Genomic DNA, 24,173 nt, shown 5'->3' on the forward strand with positions numbered 1-24,173 from the left:
TCTTGACTCGTGCTACAGTTTTCTCTTGGGTCCCTGAATGGGACAGGGAAACTTCCTCCTGGTAGCCTTTTGCTCCAAAAGAGATCAAGTCCCTCTGCTACATGCTCCTGCAGCCCTCAGGGTATCATCTCTGTAGCCTTAACCACCATTGTAAATAACTGTTTTTGGTATTACTTGCTTGTTATCTGCTTTATCTCTTTCCTAGAGTCACCATGAGAGCAAGGAAAACCAGTATCTTATTTACCACTGTATCTTCAGAATTGAGCATGTATGTAGTACCTGGCCTATAGTATACACTCAACTGTTTGCATAAACAAATGAATAATAATAAATCAATCAAAAGTAAAATATGAGTTCACTATCATGACCGCATACACAACAAAATGTTTTTCTCTCAATAAGTAGATGGTGTGCCTTCCCCAATACCTTTTGCTAGTTCTCTTGGTAGCCAATAGCATGCTTTTACAAAGTGACACATATTCAGGATGACTGCCTTGATTTGTGTTAGTCAACGGCTATGACACTTAGTCAAGGAAATTGGCCCATACGTTGTTTAAACCCATACTTACCTGCCACTAAATCTGTGTTGGATTTTTTTTTCTTTTCCTTTTTTTGCCAGAAGAAAAGAAATGAAACTGCCCTGAATTTTCAGTCCTCGTTCTCAGTATTTGATATCTGAGTATGATCTCATGATAGAGCGCACAGCTGACCCCTGAAGAATAAAGAAAAGTCTACAAATGTTAAAAATCAAAAGAAAGCACTTAGAATTTCATTATATTGAAACTAGAAGAGATCCCTCCACCCTCCAAAACCTCCTAGTCCAACCTCTCAGCTCTAAAGGAAATAAAAAGATGTAACAAAGGGAAGAAGCTTACTTACCAAAGGGAATATAGTGAGTTTAGTGGCCTGGGTGATGGTTAGAACACAAGTTTTCTAATCATCTACTGTCTCTCTTTCTGTCTTAGTAGGCACTAGACAGTAGCACTTTCTGTAATGCTGGAATTGTTCTATGTCTGTGCCGGCCAAGATAATAGCCACTATCCACATGTGGCTATTAAGGACTTGAGATGTGGCCAGTACAACCGAGGCAATGCATTTTTAATTTAATTTTAATTAATTTCAATTTAAGTAGACACATATGGTTAGTGGATACTGTATTGGATAACACAGTTCTGGAATATGCCAGCTAGGTCAAGGAAAATAAAACCAGTAACATCAAATAATTTTCTATTAAACTGGAAGATCTTGAATTACCTGACAGTAACTTTTCAGGACAGGGATAACAAAGAAAGAAGGAAATACGATATGCTTGGTTTCAGTTAATGGAAAACAACAACAACAATTCAAGCTACGATGCATAATAAAGAAGATGAATGATTTCTCTTCTATAATTTTTTTGTTACGTTTATTTTTGAGAGAGACAGAGACTGAGTGGGGGAGAGGCAGAGAAAAAGAGGGAGACACAGAATCCAAAGCAGGCTCCAAGCTGTCAATAGAGAGACTGACGCTGTGCTCGAATTCATGAACCATGAGATCCTGAGTGGAAGTTGGACACTTAATCCACTGAGCCACCCAGGCGTCCCAAAAATGAATGATTTCTTAAAGGTTGAGAGTTCACAGGTGGGGCTCACCTCCTAAACTCCGTGGCTTTGATTCAGTAATTCCACCAAGACTTCAAGGACCTAACTCATTTTCAACTCTCTCTCTGTCTTTCCAGTAGCGCATCCTACGGCAGGCTCTCCACAATGGATCAAGCATAGCTGCCCACAGCTGTCTCAGTTATGAGCTTCTTCATCCACATAATGGCAACAGAAAGAACTGTTTTGATTTCTGTCAGATGAGCAAGGAAGATTCTTTTTCAGCTTCCACTAGCAAACCACTTCTCGTATGGCTTTAATTTAACTTGGGTCACTTACTGCTCCTGGTAATCAATGACTTGAGCCAGTTACCTGGCTTGGCCGAGGGAAAAAAGATCATATTGCTAGGCTTAGAGCCACACCACACTCTCCAGGCCCAAATCAAGAAAGAAATCAGTTTCTGCCAGAAGAGATGCATGGAGTGAGGTGACTGTGGTACTTAAGGAAAAATTAGGACAATAGTGATAAAGAGGAAATGAATATTGAAGAGAGACCATTGTGTTGACTAAAGCTAATAATGGTTTCGTATGTATTTTTAGAACTGACGTACTTTGATTTTTTTTTCCTACATATAAAGTGTTAAACAACAAAAAATTTGAAGATCTAATTGGTTTTATTAAGTGATTCGGAGGAGAGCTCCAAGGAGATGTCCAAAATGGAAGATTTTGTAAGAAAGAAGGTGGGGCAAAGAAGTTGTTTACAAAAGAAAAGGAAAGAGTGTTTCTGGCAAGGTCATGTTCTCTTTGGGGAAGTGCAGGGGGTCTTACTAGGTAAATTACCTCATTTTCCTTGGGGGTGGGGATGGAGAAGTGTCCTTTGACAGACTGCCTCTTTGGTGCTGACCAGAAAATTCTGGACTCAGTTAAGACCACATTTCTGGGAAAGGTTAAAACTGATATTAGGTGAGGTATTAAGCCCTGGTTTGGTGACTTGGCCAAGCATAAGTGATTTTTTTTTAATGAAAGTAATATATTCATATTTTAAAAGGTAGAAAACTAAAGATCTAAATAGTAAACTTTTGGGGCTACTGGGTGGGTCAGGTGGTTAAGCATCCAACTTTGGCTCAGGTGATGATCTCGTGGTTCATGGGTTCGAGCCCCGCATCAGGCTCTGTGCTGACAGCTCAGAGACTGGAGCCTGCTTGGGATTCTGCATGTCCCCTCTCTCTCAGCCTCTCCCCCACTCGCACTCTGTATCTCTCTCTCAAAAATAAATAAACATTAAAAAAATTAAAATAAATAAAGTAAAATAAAAATAGATAAATAAATATTTCTATTTGCCACTTTTGTGGCACCTGAAATGCTCAGGTCATGATCTCGCAGTTGTGGGTTCGAGCCCCTTGTTGGACTCTGGGCTGACAGCTCAGAGCCTGGAGCCTGCTTTGGATATTGTGTCTCCCTCGCTCTCTGCCCCTCCCCCTCTCACACTCTGTCTCTGTCTCTCAAAAATAAATAAACGTTAAAAAATAAAAAATAAATAAATTGAAAACTTTTAAAGTCAACTATAATTTATCACATGTAAGTTACCAGTACTTACATTTAAGTGTACATAAACTTTTCCAAACATCCTTATTTGGTTTTGTTGCTTTTCTAACAATTGTACTTTAATATACAATGTGTTTTATGATTTGCTTTTTTTTCTCTGAAAAGTATCACATTTTCCAATGCCACTAACTTATTCCTCTAAAGATGACCTTAGTCTACATAACCAACCTAAAGTACTTTTCTTTCCCTAAATATTTGTTGCTTGTAAACTGTAGTTGATCTCACTCCAGTGCCAGTAAATTTCTTGCTATGCAAGACCCAAGAATTAACAACAGGAATGTTTTTCTTTTTCCATAGGATCTTACATGATACCATTGGTTAAACTACAATAGACAATCATAAATCACCTTTGGCTGGTGTGGGCTTAAACTCCATTAAGTTTTCTTGACACCTTAAGTTTGTCTCTAACTTCTCTTCAAGTAAATTTCCTTTCTGGTCTTTGTCTTATTATCAATATGGCTGATTATCTCTTACTTCTGGTTTGAATTTTAATAATGGGGGAAGATAATTTCCAGAAATAGAAACAATACAGAAAAATAGAAGTGTATGTGTTCATATATAATATAATATAATATAATATAATATAATATAATATAATATGTATAATCCATAATTCTTTGGGCCTCCTTCCTTTTCCTTCTTTATTTTTTGACTTTGTCAGTAACACACTATAATAGAAAAGCTAAGAGAATGAACTCTGGATTTCAGCTACACCACAAACTCACCATTAGATCCTATGCAAATACCTTCCCCCAGTTGCCTGACTGATACCTAATTCAAAAGATTGTTAGGGTGTGCACCAGAGTGCCTGAAATTCTAAGTCTCCATAAACTCTTAAAATTAAATTTGATTTATATGTGTCACTAAGATTTAGCTCTAAATTTTTAGATACTTTGTTACATCTCCGTGCTTCTGTACATTCAACGCTTTCTGTTTGAAACATCCTGTTCGTCTTTCCATTTCTTTTTTTTTTTATTTTTAAATGTTTATTTATTTTTGAGAGAGAGAGAGACAGAGCATGAGAGGGGGAGAGGCAGAGAGAGAGGGAGATACAGAATCCGAAGCAGGCTCCAGGCTCTGAGCGGTCAGCACAGAGCCCGATGTGGGGCTCGAACTCACAGACCGCGAGATCATGACCTGAGCTGAAGTCAGAAGCCCAACCGACTGAGCTACCTAGGCGCCCCTCCTCTTTCCATTCCTATGTACCTTTCTTCTTCCCCTTCCACCTCCTAAATCTACTTGTGTAGATTTGGTTTTGGTACTACATTCTCCATGGAGTATTTCTTGGCTTCCCGAGTCTAGACTGGACACTCCTCCTCTGCAACCCTACACAATTCAGTGCCTGCTGCATTCGCCCCAGCATCTCTGCTCCGTGCCATATTTACTTATTCACTTGTCTGTCCACTAGACTATCTTTCATCTCTATATCTTCAGGTAAACATAGTGCGTTTCTGTTCTTCAAACCTCTTATGCCTTTCTTGGCTCCCAGCTTCTGCACATCCTGTACCCTCTTTCTGGAACATTCTTACATCCTATTCTTTGGCGCTTTTTGAATCCCTCTGGTCTCAGAGATACCTTCCCTGTCCTTATCATTTCTTGTTTGAAAATACACCCTCGTTTTCCAATGTACAGAATATATGTCAGATTTTGTTTTCAAGCCATAGACTGCAGGCCCAGCGTAAGCCATTTATACCCGTATTTCCAACCTGAATATCATCCCAGTCCTCCCTACCCACTCCCACCCTCGCCATACTCCAGTCACTGTGGTCTTCCCTCAGTAATACATTCAGGCATTCATTCACTCAGCAAGTATTCATTCAACGACCAAGGGACAGGGACTAGAACTCCAGAACGGGTGACCAAGATAATCATTGTGCCGTCTCACACACTCCAAATACTTTCCAGATTCAGGGCCTCGGTACATGCTATACATTTCTGTTTTGTTTACCCCTGTTCACTCACCGTCTGGCAATGTACCTGGCACATAGTAGGTGCTCAGTAAACAGTTCTAGAATAGATGAGTAAATGAAAGGGTGAGTGAATGAATAAACATAACCGTTTCTCATTTATTCATGTTTTAGGGGTTTTACGAATTCGCAGCAAAATTCTGAGCAAGCGGTTGGCAGTGGGATGCACAGGGAGGAGGCAGGGAAGAATTTCAGATGATGTGTCTGTATGTGTATGGGTGTTTGTGTGGGAATCTGAGTCTGAGAATGCCTACATGTGCATCACCAACCACATCCTGGTGCCAGGAAGAAAGGCTTTTTGCATCACTTCTTGTTTTCTCTCATCCACCCTTTTGTCCCTTTCTCCTAACACACCATATTGACAGTAGGCCTTCCCCACTCTTGGTTTCCACCCTCACATTCAGGTTTTTTCATACTGTAATGGGGACCATGTGATATCTCTGGGAGTCCCAGCTTAGAGAGGGGAATCTAGTAGTTACTAGTTTAGAGTAGAGGAGGAAAAGAGAATTATAAAAAGGAGTTCAAGGGAAGCTTGGATGTGACTGAAGGGGGTAGAAAGCATGTGTGCGTGCCCCCACTTAGATGCCCTAAACCAGAGGTCCCCAATCTTGACTATGGATTACAATAACCTGGGGGAGTTTTGAAAACTCTAAACGTCCAGACCTCCACCCCAAATCAATCATGCCAAGATTTCTAGATCTGGGATCCAGGCGACAGTATCTTTCGAAGCTCCCTAAGTGGTTCCAATTTGCAGCCAAGTTTGAAAACCACTGTACTAAAACAAAAACTTACTGCAGTAGGCCTCTGGTCACTATAGCAACTCCAGAAATACCCACGATTTCTGTTAATTAGTTGCCAACTGAGAAGTACCTTCTCTGTGTTTATCTGCTTTAAGGTTAGCCCAATGCCTGCATCTTCATGGAAAGCTTATTAAGTGCTTAATATGATAATAGTTACCATATAAACTTCTATTTTGTTAATTTGAGGTTTTTTTTTTCTTAGCTCTTATTTAACTGTGAGGATTATGCAAACCTTAGATTTTCTAAGCGCTAAATGGTTAGTAAACTTCATGGTTTCCCGCTTACCTACATTCTCTCTTCTTGATTTTTAATGGGTTAGTAGCCACAACCCCTTTGCTTGGGCTAAATGTTGGTTGTAGGAGTCTCTCCCATGGCTCAGGGCAGTCGGATTCCCCGGTCACGGTCAGAGATGAGCAAAGAAGTCAACGGGTGCCAATGATACGCAAAGACAGGTTTATCAAAACAGTTCTTCATTCATCTAAGATTCAGGAAATGATTTTCTCTTTTTGTCCAGACCTGAACAATGAAGCAGGTCATTGACTCGAAGTCATTAACAGGCATGTGGACATTCTAAAGAGGTTGCCACCCTTCACACGAGGCTGCTACCATGGAAAGCCAAGTGCCTAATGGTAAAAATATTCTTCGCTGAATCAAACCATCCAAGTCCACACAACACATACTAGACTTTCCCTGGGATAGTTTGAGGCAGTTTGAGTAGGGCTTTCTGTTACGTGCAACCAAAAGAATCAATCCTAATTAACAGAGCATTAATAGACAGCTTACAACAATGGAAACATAAAACTAAAAATGCCCCAGAGATTTTTAAATCCAAACTCATATTTTAAAAATAAGAAGATTAAGACCCAAACCACTGATCTGACTTGTGCAAAGTGACACAAAGGACCTCACTTTATGTTTACCTAGATTTAGGTCTTAATCACAAGTGTCCTCATTGCCAATCCATTGTTCATTCTACTGACATAGAAAGTTATCTTCATTGTGAACACTCACTTTAATTTTCCAGTGTTGCTAAATTAGCTGTGATGACCCTAATTTTTAAAATCCCATTAAATTTCCTTGGAAGGAACTCTCTCTAGAAATAGATATTCTCAGCATTCTCTTTAAAGACACCCTCAAAGCCTGTAGATACCATCTGATTTTTAAATGCAGACGTCATGAAAGAATATGTAAAACTGTAGAAAATATGTATCACGCAACCCACCCCCAACCAAAAAAAAAAAAAAAATATTTAAAAGTTCTATCCAGTTAGGCTGCTTCAGTAAATTATGTTGCTGAATATATAAAATACTTGAATCTAAATTTAAAAATGTTCCCCCCCCCTTGATTAACCAGATTGTCCCCTCCCCTATATATAGGAACACTGTGTGCCTGAGCCCACTTGCCATCTGTCACCACATTTTCCAAACTTCTCTTCCACCCCCTCCTCTTACACAATCTTATCACATAAAAATATTAGATTTCGGGGATTTGTATAATTTCATTAAATTTTCTGAGCCAAGTAAAAATAGAGGAGGTATTGGTGTACCAAACTGACTCAGTTTTTGAGTGCCCAACACGCATCTGTAGTAGCCAGTAATGCCTTTTAGGTAGAATTTATGTGGCCAGGAATAAAAGGAATACGTTTTTTTCCCCTAATTATGGCATCTCCTATTAGGAATTTGCAGATGTTCCCCATGTTGCAGAGAGGAATTTGGAGAGCTTCCAGAGAATCCTGACTCATATACCATCCTGTTGCTTTGTTTATTACTTTTTATAAAGTTTTGTGAGTTTTCATAGATTAGAAAAATACTTACAAGCCAATTGGGGATTATCCATGTTACTGCGTCCCCATCTGCTGCCCCCCCCCCACAGTTTGAGGAATGATTTTTAACCATCCAAATACAGGGTGCCTCTACTCACCCAAGTACTTAATGACAGACACTTAAGATCTTCCTTGGTTGCTCTCTTTCCTGCTTCTCACATACAATCCAACAGAAACCCTAACCAGTGCTTTTGTTTCCAGACCACGCAGGAGGTCTTTGAGGAATAAGCCTGGGGACTGGGTATATAGTATCAAGTGTACCACACAGTAAGGGACTGTTAGGGATGGTCCTCTGAACTTGGTTCTTCACTGCTTCTCTACATCTGGAGGAGGAAAGAGGCTTGTAATGAGCATCCTGTTGTGTCGACCGAGCACCATCCCTTCTCCCATCCCTAACCCTGGTTCTACTGAAAGGCTCATCAGTCACAGCGCCTCAACTATTCTCCAAACACAGGGGTAGTCATAGGACTCCAGGCCTGACCAATCAGGAATTCCCATGCCCTGCCAACAGAGACTGTTCTAAGCCCGGGCATATTACCCAAGAAGAACACTAGGGAGAAAGAGATTTATTTCCCATATGACAAAGACTGGTGGCTATTGGTGCCATTTCCGTCGACAGTGAGGAAAAAAATCTGCCTGTGGCAGCAGGGAATATAGTCATACCCAGATGAGAAAGAGACAAATGAATGAAAAATGGAAAAGGAGAAAGAGGGAGGGGAGTAGGAATAGTCCAAATCAGGGGTCAGCCAACTAAGGTCTGTCTCTTGTTTTTGTAAATTAAGTTTTGTTGCCAAACACATACACCCATTTTTTAATGCATTGTCTATATCTGCTTTTAGAGTACTATGTTAGAGTTTAATTGGTGCAGATGCCATACCTGACTGAGAATGCCTGAACAAGGACACATAAAGTATCTTTGTCCTTTTCAAAGACCTTACAATTCACTGAATTGCCAGAAATACAAATACATATTTATAGCACAATACGATGATGGGGGGGGGACCCAAAATACAGAATTAGAAAGAACACATAAATCAAACAAAATAACAGTGGAATAATGATGATAATAATGTTACTGATGATGGCAGTTACCATTCATTGATTGCATATTACATTGCTACTTCATGTGTATTGTCACTCATCCTCCAAACAACCTTGCAAAGTAAATGTATCAGTCAGGATAGGATAAGTTTTGCTACAGTAACAAACAACCCCAATATCTCATGCCCCATTTCCAAAGCGGATCAGCAGAAGACCCTGCTTATTGCTGACAGCCAAACCCCAGATGGTAAAGGCTCCTTCTTCACACATTTCCATATTTGACTCATTGAAGTAGGGGACCATAGCAAACGACACAATGACTCTAAAAGCTTCCATTCATGAGTAAAACACATCACTTCTTCTCAGATTTTATTAGCCAAAACAAGACGTAGAGCTATGACTAGCACTGGTGGAATGTAATACAACCGTGAGCTCAGGAGGAGAAGATGTGGAAATATTTAAAGAATGGCGGGAGTGTTTACCCAGATAGGTGTTGTTAGTTCTCACCTTTCCAATGAAGAAACGCAGTAAGAGAAGTTAAGGGACTTCTTCAAAGGCAGAGCTAACAAGTAGTAGTGGTTGTATTGAACTGAGTCAGTTGGACTCTAAATTGCAAGCCCTTTTATGCCGTACCTTATCGTTATCTTCCCTCATCAGCTTCATCTGGAAAATAGTACAGTTTACCAATGACAGGAATAGTAGGTTGCATGACAGAGGACCGAGAAAGAGATATAGGCCTCATGAGCTTGGAAATAGTAAGCACTTTAACCTTTTTGTTAAGGAAATTTACAAGATTTAATCAATGTTTAAGCGAGATATGGAAGGTGATTTTTGACTAGAGAACTGGACTCAGTGTGGAATGACTACGGAGGGGGAAGGTCAGTAGAGAATCAGGATGAGGTAATATAATTTGAAAAGAACAGTGATCAAGAGAGAAAGAGAGAGAGAGAAATAGGGAGAGAGCGAGTGAATGAGAGAGAAGGAGTAGTTGTAAGGGAGATTTTAGACTGAAACTATTCCTGTTCTTGAGTGCCTTAAGTATAATTCTTTCCTAAAAGGTTCGGGTTCAAATATTTATGAGACAGAGTTACTATTCCTCTTAGAGGCTTGTCAAGTGTAAAAGAGGAGGAAAAATCTGTTTGTGAAGGGAGTTTACAGTATACTTAAAGTTTATTTTAAAAATAAATAGGACTTGATAGATAGGGCAATAAACAACGGGCCCCACCAGTAACCTGCCAGGAGCACTAACAGGAGGCATCTGTAGGCTGCCAAGAGCCAGAAATAAGAATGAACAGTTCCTACTGTCAGAGAGTCAGAGGAACATTCACAAACAAAGAGATTATTTGGGGTGCATCCTTTCTAAGCCAAGTTACTCTGTCATGCACACACTCACAGTTTATGTGTAATACACCCACACAGGTAAAGTCACATCTGAGTCAGATGTTGCTGGCTCCCTTGGCTATGAATTCCAGGTTTTGTTTCCGATTGAGATTGTTACGTGGCACACAAAAATATGTAGAGACCTTTAGAAAAATGGAATATTGTAGGGATATTAAACTTTGTGTGACCTCAATCATTAGGAAATACATGTGATCTGAAAGGGGTCTATGTGTTTCCCTCTAATCTTTCTTTCTTTCATTATTTATATTTATTAAATGTATACAGTTGTGACTTATTATTTATGTGTGCCTACAATGCTGGGTAGGATTGCAGGGCCTGGGGATACAGATGTGAAGAAGAGAAATGGTCTTTATCTTCGTGGAATCTCCTATTTTAATGAAGGAGAAAAATGAGAAAACAAATACATGAGGTGATTAAAGACTGGGGTAAATGAAATAAAGCTATGAAAACAATGATACACTAGAAAACCTGAGGGTTGAAGAATGGGACTGACTTTAGACAGTGGTCAGGTAGTCCATTGTGGTGGGGACCTTTGAGCTAGGACCAGAAAGGTAAGAAGCAAACCATGCACTAACACGGTTTGATATATGTTTAGGCCTGTTTAAATTAATAAAGACTTCCTTTCTGGAGACAAAAAAAAAATAATAGATCTGGGTTATAAAGCTCATTGAATGAGGACTCAAGAGATCTGGATTTCTTCGCTGCTGCTTATAATAGCTGCATGCCCCTAAGCTAGCCATGTAAACTTTATGAGTCTGGATTTCTTCATCTGTGAAATGTGTGAGTTGGGTCAGAGAATCTGTAAGGTCTCTCTAGGCGTTAAAAGTTTATACTATTTCCTCTTCTGTTCTTATTGTATGTGCATGCGTATAAGCACATGTACATGCAAGCACACACACACACACGCACACACACACACGCGCACACACACACACACACACTGGATGCGTGTATGAAGTTTTATTTGTCTATCTATTTATTTATTTATTTATGGCAGAGAGAGTGTGAGTGGAGGAGTGGCAGAGGGAGGGAGAGAGAGAGAGAGAGAGAGAGGGAGAGAGAGAGAATCTCGAGTAGGCTCCATGCTCAGTGCACAGCTGGATGTGGGTTCCATCCAATAACCCTGGGATCATGACTTGAGCCAAAATCAAGAGTTAGACGCTCAACTGACTGAACCACCCAGGCACACCAGGTCTCTTGTTTTTTGATTGCTGTAAGGAACAGACCCAGGGCAAAATAAAAATGCATACTTAATATGTTTTCGATATAAGTGACAAATACCTTGCCTTTTCAAACAACTCTACCTTTGCTGAAATACAATTAGTCTATTCCATAAGCGTCCCTAGGAACAAAGGTGACTACTTCATGTTAGTAGATATACCCACACCCTTCTCCCAAACTACCTATTACTGGCCACAGCCTCTGATATTACAACAGTATGTGACTCTTCTTCTGTATTCTCCCCCTCCAGAGTACCCCAATCCATCCACATCTGATTGGATCAGGAAAATAAAACACCTGACTCAAATAAGCATCAACCATAGTTTGGCCACAGATCTGGAAGTGAAGAGAAAAGGTGAGTCAGGCCAACAGATTGGCTTCCAAGGAATTTGGATTTGGGAATGTGAAACATGATATATAGGTTGGTGGCAAGGCCAAAAATTAAGGACACATAAAAGACTGCCAAAGCATAATGATGACAAAAAATTTGAATGAAGTCTATTAATTTTCTGACTGTTCTGACTACTGAGTCTCCCAGAGCTGTTTAGATCCAGACTCACTTTCCAGTTTCATTTTCCATGAGGCCCTGACATTACAGTATTTCCTATCCCTGAGATCTATGAAATTTCCATGTTCTGTCCACAGCCCCCATTTCTACTTGAGTTAGTTTAACTGGATTTCTTTCAGCCACGTCGCAGTCACAAAGTGTGACTCATTCAATAGATAAGCTGAACTCCTTGGAAGTGTTCATGGTGACCAGATTTAGAAACGGGAGCAATTTTTTTTTTTAATGGGGGGAAGACTTTGCTTTCAGGAAATAGAGGTCAGAGGGCCATGAGTTGCTTGCACACAGAGGTTTGAAAGGCACCTGTAGGCAAAAAAATGGATGCCACAAAACACACCATTTGGAGGTGCTCCAAAATTGCTCTGGAAAGCCTAAAAGAGAAGCCTAGAATGGGAATATGTGACCCACAGTTTTGCTAATGAGAAGCACTCAACTTTGTGGGAAATCAACAGCCCCCGGAGCTCTCAAGCACTTCGCTTCCCCTCCTCCCATCTTTCTCCCAGCACAATGCATGATATATAGTGAAAAATAATAATTCTTATTAGTGGAGGCATGAAATTCTCTCCTTCAGGAACCACACCGGAAGGCATTTTTCCCTAGTCATTCTTTAAAGAACACTCTGTTTTCCACCCCTGCTTAACTCTTCAGAATTTTTCTTAATTCTGTGGCTTATGCTCCTCAACTTAGGGACCACGGGGAGACAAATCAAGCTTGTTGTTTTTAAGAAGAGGGTGGTATGGAGTGATCGTCCAATAGTCACTTCCAACTGCCATCTGTGATAAGTCTGTAAAACATTTCGTTTGCATAATATATGGGAACGCTATTAAAATACAGCACACTGTTAGAAGAAGGGGGAATATTCTGAGTCAAATTATGTCTCCTCATAAAACAGTCCCCCTGCTATTGGCAGCAAAGCAGAGTTCTTCAGTATTGCTTTAAATTAAAAAAAAAAAAAAATCGGCTGCACAAGGAATTACCAAATAGACACTGAACCTAGTTTAATCCAATTCTGTAGACATGTTGTGAAGTTATAATGAACACAAGGCTGAGCAAAGGTCATTTAGCAGAAATATGCCTGTTTAGAGTGAACATCTTCTCTGCTCTGGGGTAAGCAAGGACAGAACAGCAATCAGTTTACAAAAGCAGGCACTGTGGGCCATCCATAATGTGGACCTATATATTTGACCTAAAAAGGCCACTGCTCACGTTTCCAGAAAGGAAAAATGTATATCAAATGCTTTACCTGCAAGAAAAGATCTCTGTGTTTAGTCAGAAGTGGGCCAGCAAACTATCGGGACAGCATGCTGGAGAATCTAGTGAAGGAGTATGGAGGGTCCTTGGGCTTTTCATTCATTCCCTGTCTCCGTCTCTAGAATACTGACCTAATTGCTCTAAAAAAGGATACTTTGCTTGTCTAGGTACCGAATTTTCAAAGCAATGCTATTCTTCTTAGGTTCAAACCAGATTGTGGCTACCAATGTGGTTTTTCTAAAAGCCGCCAGGTTAGCAAAGCAAAGACCATGGTAGTTATTTAGTGACTGGTCAGGTCACCTCCACAGACTATCCAAATTTCAATGATCACTTAGAGGAAATTAGAAGGGAAAACAGGACAGGAGAGAATGGCAGAGGGTGGGTTACCTTCAGTGTTTTAATTAGCCCAATCTAATAAAGTAATGTGAATTACCATTGAACAGCTTAAACATCATTGTTGAAGAATTCCTATTGAAATGTAAGCCCTGGAAATAACCTTCAGAGGCATTTTTAATTGTCTGGTTCCAACTCTGTATAGGGTGTTAACTCAAGGCTGGAAAAACGTACAAGTGGTTTTGCCTTACAAACAGTGTGAATGACAGTCACTCCTATGTCCTATTCCTTTTAAGACAGATGGTGAGAGCACAGTTTACTGTTCAGTTTCAATTCACTGCTGCCTTTTATAAGCAACATGGTTAAGCAAGCTGCTAAAGAGAAAGGCTCCAAAGCCATTCTGCTTAATTTTAACAATACCAGGATGAATCCTCATGCTTTGATATTATGGTTCACTTCCCTGTAGTGTTTTATGAAATTTGCCTTAAATTTGTCATCCCAAACTCATGACGGATGGAATTCAGATGGTCTCCTAAAAATGAAATCTAGGAGAAGTTTATAATTTTCTGTGTCATTCCTGACACCATTGTCCATCTTTTGTTTTGTACGGGTGTTTCTCATTTTCAGGTCTCTGCCTCAATGTGCTTTTATGGCCCCATTTTATTTCCACATGCCACCAAAGAGAAGCAGAGATGCTCTCCAAACTTGAATAATCCCACACCTGGATTTGTGTTTTCCTTTATACTGAGTGCTTAAGGTGGACCAGTCACTGTACTAAATGCTTAAAGTCTTTATCTGTATTAATCTCACACAACTGTGAGATCCATTTGATAGATGAGAAAACAGAGACTCAGGTTAGGTAGCTTTTCCAAAGTTATATGGCTCATACACAGCAGAGCAGAAATGCAAACCTAGGTGTAAGGTTACAGCCTCACGTGTTAACATACTTCACTAATCAGCTCCTGCCCTTAAATCTATTGCTCAAAAGGAATGCTTCAGCAATGAGTTTAATAATAAGGCCTGAAAAAGAGCAGTGTTACCTTTGAAATTCCAATCCAGGCTTCCATTTTGGTGAATTCCCACCGGGCCACTAAACACCTGTGTTATTTTGTGCCTAGACCAGGTGGAGGGAAACTGATTTTCTTTGGGGTGGAGACAAAGATAGTTCAGGCAGGCTTTGCCCCATAAAAAAGGCTAATGTGTATAACTATACTCTCCCTTATGTTTAATCCCATACCACAGTGCAGTTTCCAGAAGTTCCGAGATCCAGTCTTATAGCCATGCTTGGAGCCCAGAGATTGGCGCTTAGATATTCAAGTATTTGTTGAAGGAATGAATGAGTGAATGAATGAACAGAGGCTTCATGACTTCAAGAGACCTCAGTGTAGGAGACTTTCACTCTATGTCTTGCTTTCACCAATTATACTACAGATACCTGTCCATTGCCTGGTTTGTGATTGCCAGTTTATTTATTAACCTAACAAAATCTCCACCTCAAAGCTTCCCTTGGATCTCTCCCCCTTATTGAAAAATCTGTGTCCACCCACAAGCTTATCCTTAGTTTCAGAATGAATTTCCTCTCATGATAGTTTGATACTATTTTCTCCATACCTAGCCTCCAAGGGATAAAGGGGTGGGGGGAACCAGAGATTGCTTTTTTGTGCTTTAAATTAAAGATAAATCATCAGACTTCTTAAAAATGAAATGTTAATAGTTTATCATTTTCATTCATACAAAAAATATTTTTTGAGTTCCTACTGTGTGCCAGGTATAAGAGCTGTGGATAGTCTGAGGATGCAAACCAACCAGACAAGAATCTTTGACCTTGTAGAACTTAAATTGCAAAGGAGGGAGCCAGTAGTGAGCCAAACAGACAACTAAAACACAGGGTGTATTAGGAGGTGATAAGCAGAAAGAAAAGAAACAAAGAACAGCAGTGGGATAGGCAGTGATGAGGGCAGGGTGCAATTTTTAATGGATAGGGTGCTTATGGGTTCCATTACAGCCCATCACAAAGGTACACTGAAGTCCTAACCTCCAGTATTTCAGAATGTGACATGATTTAGAAATAGTCTTTGCAGACGTCATTAGTTAAGATGAGGTCATGCTGGAGTAGGATGGGCTCCTAATACAATATGACTGGTGTCCTTCTAAGAAGATAGTGTGAAGACACACAGGGAGAGTGCCATGCAGTGAAGAGGCAGAGGTTTGAGTCACTCAGTTAAAAGATTTAAGACCACCACAAGAAGCTGGGAAGAGGCAAGAAAAGATTCTACCCAGAGTCTTCGAGGCAACATGGCCCTGCTGACACCTTGACTTGGGACTTCTAACCTCCAGAACTGTGGGAGAATAAATATGTGTTTTAAGCCACCCAGTGTGTGCACTTTGTAATGGCAGCCCTAGGAAACTAAAATAGTGGAGGGGCTGGGAGAATCCCTCAACTGTGAGGATGACATCTAAGAAAAGACTTGAAGTTGGTGATCAAACCACATGTGTAGCTATCTGGGAGAAAGGGAACAAAAACTACAAAGGCAAAGCAGTAGGAGCAGACTTAGTATATTCATGTGGCTACAAGGAGGCCACAGTGGCTGGGGTAGGGTGAGGAGAGGGTGTATAGTCAATGAAATCCAAGGGTAATGAGATCTAAATACCATAGAGTCTTGTAGCACAGTAGTGCTCAAACTTTAGCTGGGTATCATAATTACCTGATGAACTTGTTAAAACACAGATTGCTGGGCCCACCCCTAGACCCCCAGACTTTTCTGAATAAGTAGATCTGGGGTCAAGCCTAAGAATATGCATGTCTAACACATTTCTGAAGCCGATATTTTTGGTCCAGAGACCATCTTTGAGAAGCATGGTTGTAGAGCATCATAATGACTTAGGTCTTTGTTCTAAGTTAAGATACAAGCTATTACAAGGTTAAAGCAGAGGAGTGACACAATATGACCTCTATTTTAGCAGGATACTGTGTTCATGGGTTGGAAATAGGCTCTAAGAGGTGACAGGTAGAAGCAGAGAGACCAGTTATGACATTATTGAAATAATGTGAAGCATGTATTTAAAAGTTGATATGAAAAATTAACAACACAAGAAACAGCAGGTGTTGGTGAGGATGTGGAGAAAGGGGAACCCTCTTATACTGTTGGTGGGAATGCAAAGTAGTGCAACCACTCTAGAGAACAGTATGAAGGTTCCTCAAAAAGTTAGAAATAGAACTACCCTATGATTCAGCAATTGCACTATTAGGTAGTTAGCCAAAGGATACAAAAATACAGATTCAAAGAGGTACATGCACCCCAATGTTTATAGCAGCATTATCAACAATGGCCAAGCTATGGAGAGAGCCCAAATATCCAATGACTGATGAATGGATGAAGAAGATATGAGATACACACACACACACACACACACACACACACACACACACACACACACAATGGCATACTACTTAGCCATCAAAAAGAATGAAATTTTGCCATTTGCAATGATGTGGAGGGAGCTAGAGTATATGATGCTAAGGGAAATACGTCAGTCAGAGAAAGATAAATACCATAAGATTTCACTCATATATGGAATTTAAGAAACAAAGTAGATGAACATATGAAGGGGGAGAGAGAGGGAAACAAACCATGAACAACTCTTTTTTTTTTTTTTTTTCAACATTTACTTATTTTTGGGACAGAGAGAGACAGAGCATGAACGGGGGAGGGGCAGAGAGAGAGGGAGACACAGAATCGGAAACAGGCTCCAGGCTCTGAGCCATCAGCCCAGAGCCTGACGCGGGGCTCGAACTCACGGACCGCGAGATCGTGACCTGGCTGAAGTCGGACGCTTAACCGACTGCGCCACCCAGGCGCCCCCATGAACAACTCTTAAAGAGAACAAACAGGATTGATGGAGGGAGGTGGGTGGGAGATTGGCTAGATGGGTGATGGGTCTTAAGGAGGGCAAGTAAATACAACTGGGTGTTGTATGTAAGTGATGAATCACTGAATTCTACTCCTGAAACCAATATTTCACTGTATATTAACTAACCAGAATCTAAATAAAAAATTGAAAAAAAATAAAAATAGATATCAACTAGTATGTGTTACATATGACCCAGGGTTTTTTTGGAGAGGGCAGGAGCATGTGGGTTAGTCCACAGAAAGTGAATATATAACTAAGAGACCTAAGTTACCTGGTGCCTTGAGAGCTTGGCATTCTTAGAGGACAACTCTTATTTAATATGAGTTATATTACCTCTGAGCAGCACTACCTTCCCTCCTGTCACCTCCATGCACAGCCAATTCAACAATCAAGGCCATGTCACATCTTGAGATTTTTAATGGGCTCTGTAGGCCATCCACTGGAGTTTTGAATTCTTGGATTGCTTTTAAAAGAGAAAAAGGTCTCTTTCCTCCATCCTAACACCAACCCATTTTTTGAATTTTAAGAGTTTTTGCTTGAGTAGCTAATGAGGACTCTAATACATATGTCCTGTTAAGGCTCTCAGATCATTCCCACAATGACCTTTAAGAAGGTCCTAAAATAGATTAGAATATATGTATCTTTTTATATAAAGCCTAAACCTTACAGTGGAAGAAATTTCAAATGTGAAGAATAAAACAAAATACTAGGGTTAATAATGACCAAAAAAGTAATATTTAGAAGGAATAATACATCCAACCTTTACAGAGCATTTGATTTCTATTATCACATTCTTTTTTCACTCAGTGTGTGCTCTCACCTTCCTATTGATCTATCATCCTGACAAGACGCTCATAACATCTACCCAGACTGCTTCAAAACATAATGGTTTTATTTCTTGACTGTTTGAAAGACATTTTTATTTTGTAATTGTTTTTTTTAAAGACCTTGACTTAAAAAATGAAGTCTTTTTAAATAACCAGAATCCTGGAGAAAGACATAGCCTTTCTGCTGCAAGAGAAAAAGTGAAGCATCCTCAAAGTCTTATCTAGACCAATGGAATGCTGGCATACTCTATCATTAGCTATGTGACCTTAAGGTAGAAATTAACTTCTGTTTCTCAGCGTCCATATCACTAAGTTAAGGGAGTTTGGACCAAATCATGAAGGCCCTAGTAAGCTGGAGAATTTGCTGATTTAAACTGTACCATTGTAGCCTAGATTTATTTTGGCTTAAAAAAAAAAGGGAAGTTATTTTAATTGTGTTCTCTCTGTTATTAGAACTTTGACCCAAATTCAAAACTTACAAAGAATAGGCTGGTAGCATAAACGAGTGAAGCAAATGAACAAAGGAAACAAAATCAAGGACTAAGAAGTGGTCATGTATTGGGGCGGGGGGGGGGGCAGGGAGGCACATGATGACCTCAAAATGAAGGATATTTGATACTGAGCTGCAGCCTATGTGTCCATACTAGACAGAGAGACTTGGATTTGTTAGAGTTCCCAATGCTTTACAAGCTCTAAATATTCATTTCTGTTTAAAACACCTTGATACTTAACCTGATGATTACCAGAGGGGAGGTGCATGGGGCAGATGGATGAAATAGGTGAAGGGGATTAGAAGTACACTCATCTTGAAGAGCACTAAGTAAAAAATGGGACTGTTGAATCAGTATATTGTACACCTGAAACTAATATAACACCATTAACTTCTGAAACTAAGCTAAAAAATAAAATAGGCATAAAAAAACTGCCTTGATTTTTAAATGACAAGTAATTAAAATTAAAATCATCATCATCATTGGGCAGGCCGAACCAACATATCTTCCAGCTGAATCCAATCTACAAGCTGTTAGTTTGCACGATGAAAGCCATATTGGTTAAGATTCATCCCTTCAGGGATTATTGTTGCATGGAAGTTTCCATAAAGGGAGAATCAGGTTGCATGAGTCCTTATCTTAATTGATTTTCTTGTTGAAAAATAACTACCAATCTCATGCATACCCCTCCAAGGAAAAAGTTAAATAAAGCATTCATAATAGCCAGAGATAGGCAGAACGACAGACACAGGATATGTAAAAATGCCTACAGAACAACACCAACTGATTTTGTAGAGGAGGCTTAGCTGAGATTTGAACTGTCTAGCCCTAAATCAAGATATGCTCTATTACTGCTCAGTTCAATTGGCCAAATGGTGAACAGCAGAAGTCATGGTTGGGCTGATTGATCAATCAACCTGGCCACAGGATGAAAATTTATCTTCTTTTCCTTTCCTTCAATTTATATTTCTCCCATAGATTCTGTTCATTCACAGCTTCAACACGAAATTACTCATTGGTCATAAGTCACAGCTGCCCCAATATCTCTCCCAAACCTGGCAAAGAGACAAGTGAGGATATAATTAAAATTATAAATACGGCTTTTTCTTTGAAAGAAAGATTAATAAGATTAAGAAGTAAGCATCTTTCACATATCTACGTGTTTATTAATGATAATTCACTTATTATGTGGAGCTTCATAAAAAATTTCAAGAAAAGGTATTTAGGTTTATGGATTTTCTATATAAATAAAATTAGATTCCCCAGTTTTTCTTCTTGTTACTGCAGCGCACAAGAAAATAAGGGGATGAATTTTTGCCACTTTTGGAGACTACAGTTGAGACGGTCTGAGTGAAAATATAAGCTATATTCTGCATGTCAAGTTGGATTCTGCCATCAAACAGCCCGAGACAAAGTCTCAGGTAATTTATTTGAGACATGATCCCAGGAAGCAGGAAGAATGGGGACAGAAAATGCCAATTAAGCTGCATTATTTTACTGGAGATGAGTATAAGAAACTAGGCTCATTCCTACCTGGAATTTAGAACCTTGTAGAATATGTTTCAGAATGGGTCTCTCCAAAACTGGAGAGGTTGGGAAATTTCTATATAGACTCTCATCCTGCAGCAGTTGAGATTTGCTGTGGGCGTTACCTTCCCAGCATAGTAAGAACTGTTCATAGATCTGGAAAAAGTTTGGAGGCACAAGAGCAGAGAGATCCTGGAGGCATTTTAGGTAGGATCCCAGAACATCATAGGAACGACCCATCACATTTGCAACGACAATTACAGTTACAGTTAACTATTACAGTTGACTACCAAACAAACAAACAAAACCAAAAAGAAAAAAAAAAAACCAAAAAACTTGTGAAAGCAGGTGTGCAAAATTGGGATCCATCAGAAAGATAGGATGCTATCCTGCAGAGTAGCTAGAACTGAATGGAGGTACGAAGAGAAATCTACGAATTTGCCATCATATGTTTTCCAGAGAGGAAACATTTGATCTTCACAATTGCCAGCTGTGGTGAGTGCCGTCTATGTACAGAAGTATTGCATGTGTTATGTGTATCAATTCATTTAATCCTTGTCTATGCCACACATGCTATTTGTACTCTATGCTCTAATAAGCAAATTAAAGATTGGGAAGATGAAACAACGACATTTCAATATACCAAGGGACAGAACATTTAACTGTGCCCCAAGTACATGCCCAAATGAACAGTCTTGAGGGAAGAGACCTTGAATCTTGGGCAGTGATTTGCCGCACGCTGCTTCACACATGGGCAACCCCAGCAAATATTCCCGACCTAGTAGCCGTTAATGACATATTTATTTGAGTGTAGTGTATGATTCTCTTAAGCAATGATCAGCCCACCAGCAAGTCCCCAATTAAAAGTTTTCTTTTCTGAACATCTACTCAAATTATCTGGGAAAACAGGGCTCGAGTTAAAAACGTCTCATGGGTACTGAACTTTCAAGAAACACACCCACTGTATATCAAAAGATCCACTTACATATAACAAGTACTTATGCAAGTGTATGTGAAGAGAGATTTATACTAAATAGAATTATGTTCTTTTAGAAAATATACTTTTCTCTCCTACTGGGCACTGCCATTGTGGGGCTCTAAAACAGAAGCAGGCATTTATAGTTAACTCAGTACCACACTTGAGTACCAAAGACTTGTGTGCCCCACACAGAGACCTTGCTTGTCTTTTATGGTAACTAATGACTCCTCCGTGTTCTGCTTTTTTGTCTTCCAACACGGGTTTTGAATGCCAAGGGGAAGAAAATGGAAAAACAAGAGCAAAGAGAAAATGAACTGCTGAAAAATAACGGGTAAAGTTATACCATGTCGCAATGAGCATTTTTACTCAGATTCATTTGATTTTATTTAGACAAGTGAGGTGTATAAATGTAGACTTGGTCAAATGAGTCCCCGTCGGTGAAATTATTTGAAATCCTGCTAATGATGCCAAACCTGAGGGTTAAAAACTGATGCTTTGCAATTAAGAGATTTATCGATCTATATTGGTGTTCTTTTCTTTACTGTCATGACAGATCTTTCTGAGATTTGAGTTTCAATTTTGGCTAAACTAGAGGGATTTTGTTAAACTGTATTCCATTCTATTCTATTAGTTAGCTAGTTAATTCCGTTTCCTGGGATATGAAATCATACTGACAAGCAGATATCACACTGTCACAGAAATCTTCTCCAGGTTGCTTAAAAATATAAAAGTGAATAAAATAGAAAGAAAAAGCAGACACCTAGACAGTATAGATATAAATGGCAATGGACTTAGGTGCAATATGAGAGTTGGCTTGTCCAACCTGTTAACACACTGTTAGAGATGCCAGTGTCTTGCTTACTTACCTTTCCATAGAAGATCTTCATTTTCAAAGTAGATGGTTCTGTTAATAACTGGCCAAATAATATTTGCGTGTTAATTTTTTTTAATCAGAGCCTATGACAGTAAGCCTCCTTTTCCTGTTTTCGTAATATTATAATGAGAGGGGAATGATTTTGGCTTGGTCTTCAGAAACTCCTTGATGCCCTGATACTGTGTGCCAAATTATGGGTGGACATACTTAGGGCACAGAGTCCATAGCTTTCATTAAAATCTCAGAAAGATCTGAGACATTCCCCCACATCATACACACACACACACCGTGCACAAATACATACCCCAAGTCCAAGAAGAAATGAACACTCAGGCTGAAATAATTTGATCTTTAATTACCTTTGGTCTCAAGTGATCAACTACTTTCAATGAGGGCTTTCAATGAGGGCTATCAAAGAGTCGCCCACTCTATGACACGGGATCCATTCCATACCAGAAAGTCTTTCTGGGCCGGTAAAATGTTCGCATGAACCCCTAGATGGTATTCATGTTTTGGCGATAGCCAATCTAAGGAAATGCTTGAATAGTTCTCTTTGCTTGAAACAACAGGTTCAGTGCCAAGTTTATGGCTCCTGGACAGCCACCGTACCAGACTATAAGGTTTACATTTCCATGATCTAATTTAACCCCAGGATGTAATAGTTTTCTGACCTTGTGCCCAACTTCCTCAAATATTTAAGGAATTATTCTGAGCCTTGTGTATTTTTATAAGCTACTTTAAATTCCTGTGCAAAAAGAAATCATAAAGTTCCTTGTGAGGAAAAGTAAACCTGGGGCAGTTAGGTGACATTTTTATCGTTTTGGGCCCTGACCTTGCTTGATTTTTCCTCACAGCGCTTATAAATAACTCTGTGACAATATATTACATATCAATTTGTTTATGAGTTTTGTCTGTCACCCCAAAGAAGATAAATGCCATCAGGCAGGGACATTGCCTACCATATCCAGCACTGTATCCCCAGTGGCTAGAGCCAAGTATAATCCTAATAGGACCTCAGCGGAGACTGGCTGAATGAACTTAGTTATCTGAGTTTCTAGAAAAGCTTAATGAGCCACTGTTCCCTAGAGGCCAGTCAGCCAACTCACTCCTCTCTGCTGTTTTGATTTCTTCTGATGAATACCCCAAAGTGTTCAAATAGAATCACGCATGAGTTTTGCAGTCTCCCAGGTTTAGACAGCAATCCTTTCAAGACCCATGAATGTTCCCCATTTAAATAACGGTATAACTCTTACCACTTGTTTTAAGTGATCCTAAAAGGAGAAAATCATTGACTTTACACGAATTTTATAATTGGAAATCTGGGTACATTTGAGCAAAAGCTAAGGGATCCATATCTATTTTCCTGTGAGCCTCTTTTCTGTAGTGGCTTGAAAGGCACTCTTATTAAACTTTTAAGAATATTCAAAACAAGCTTTCTTTTATGTTTCTCAACAAAATTAACATACTGTTTGTAGCCTTATACCGACTTCAGTTTCATGCCCCTTAAATCATCATTTATATACTCAGGGTTCAGCAAAGAACAAAATATGTGTCCCATAGAATTTGTGGTTTGTTTTAGGGACACATGAGAGTACAACTGAGACCCATGTGATTCATAACAAATTCAATCTAGACAAGACAGCAGACCATTAAATGCAACTCCACCTCCTTCTCCTTTCCCATAAGAGACTGAAGAGTGGAAGTCATTTGCTCAAATATGAAATTCATGAAACACTTTAATTCTATGACAACCATACACCACGGACCAGAAAAATCATTTCATCTCATAAAGTTTTAGAGACCCCAGGCAAATGTAAACAGTAGATGCTGTTAGACATTAAGAATTCATTACAAGTACTAAACAGCTAAACTGAAATCTACTGATTTATTTGGAATTCCATGGGATTCTGGTAGGCGATTTGTCAAATTATTTACCAAATATGAACATAAAAAAATTACTATTTATTGAATCTGAATATAA

General features: G+C 39.4%; 1 long non-coding RNA gene across 1 annotated transcript; it reads left to right on the plus strand.

Moving 5' to 3' along the window:
* On the plus strand, positions 1 to 15,022 carry LOC147583554 (uncharacterized). The gene is made up of 4 exons (XR_015248300.1): positions 1 to 1,620; positions 1,718 to 2,063; positions 11,684 to 11,788; positions 14,825 to 15,022. It is a non-coding gene; the product is annotated as an uncharacterized LOC147583554 (long non-coding RNA).
* The last annotated feature ends 9,151 nt before the right edge of the window (positions 15,023 to 24,173 follow it).

This window comes from Puma concolor, chromosome A2 (assembly GCF_028749965.1).
Source record: "Puma concolor isolate L17-30 chromosome A2, mPumCon1.1.hap2, whole genome shotgun sequence".
Classification (NCBI taxonomy): domain Eukaryota; kingdom Metazoa; phylum Chordata; class Mammalia; order Carnivora; family Felidae; genus Puma; species Puma concolor.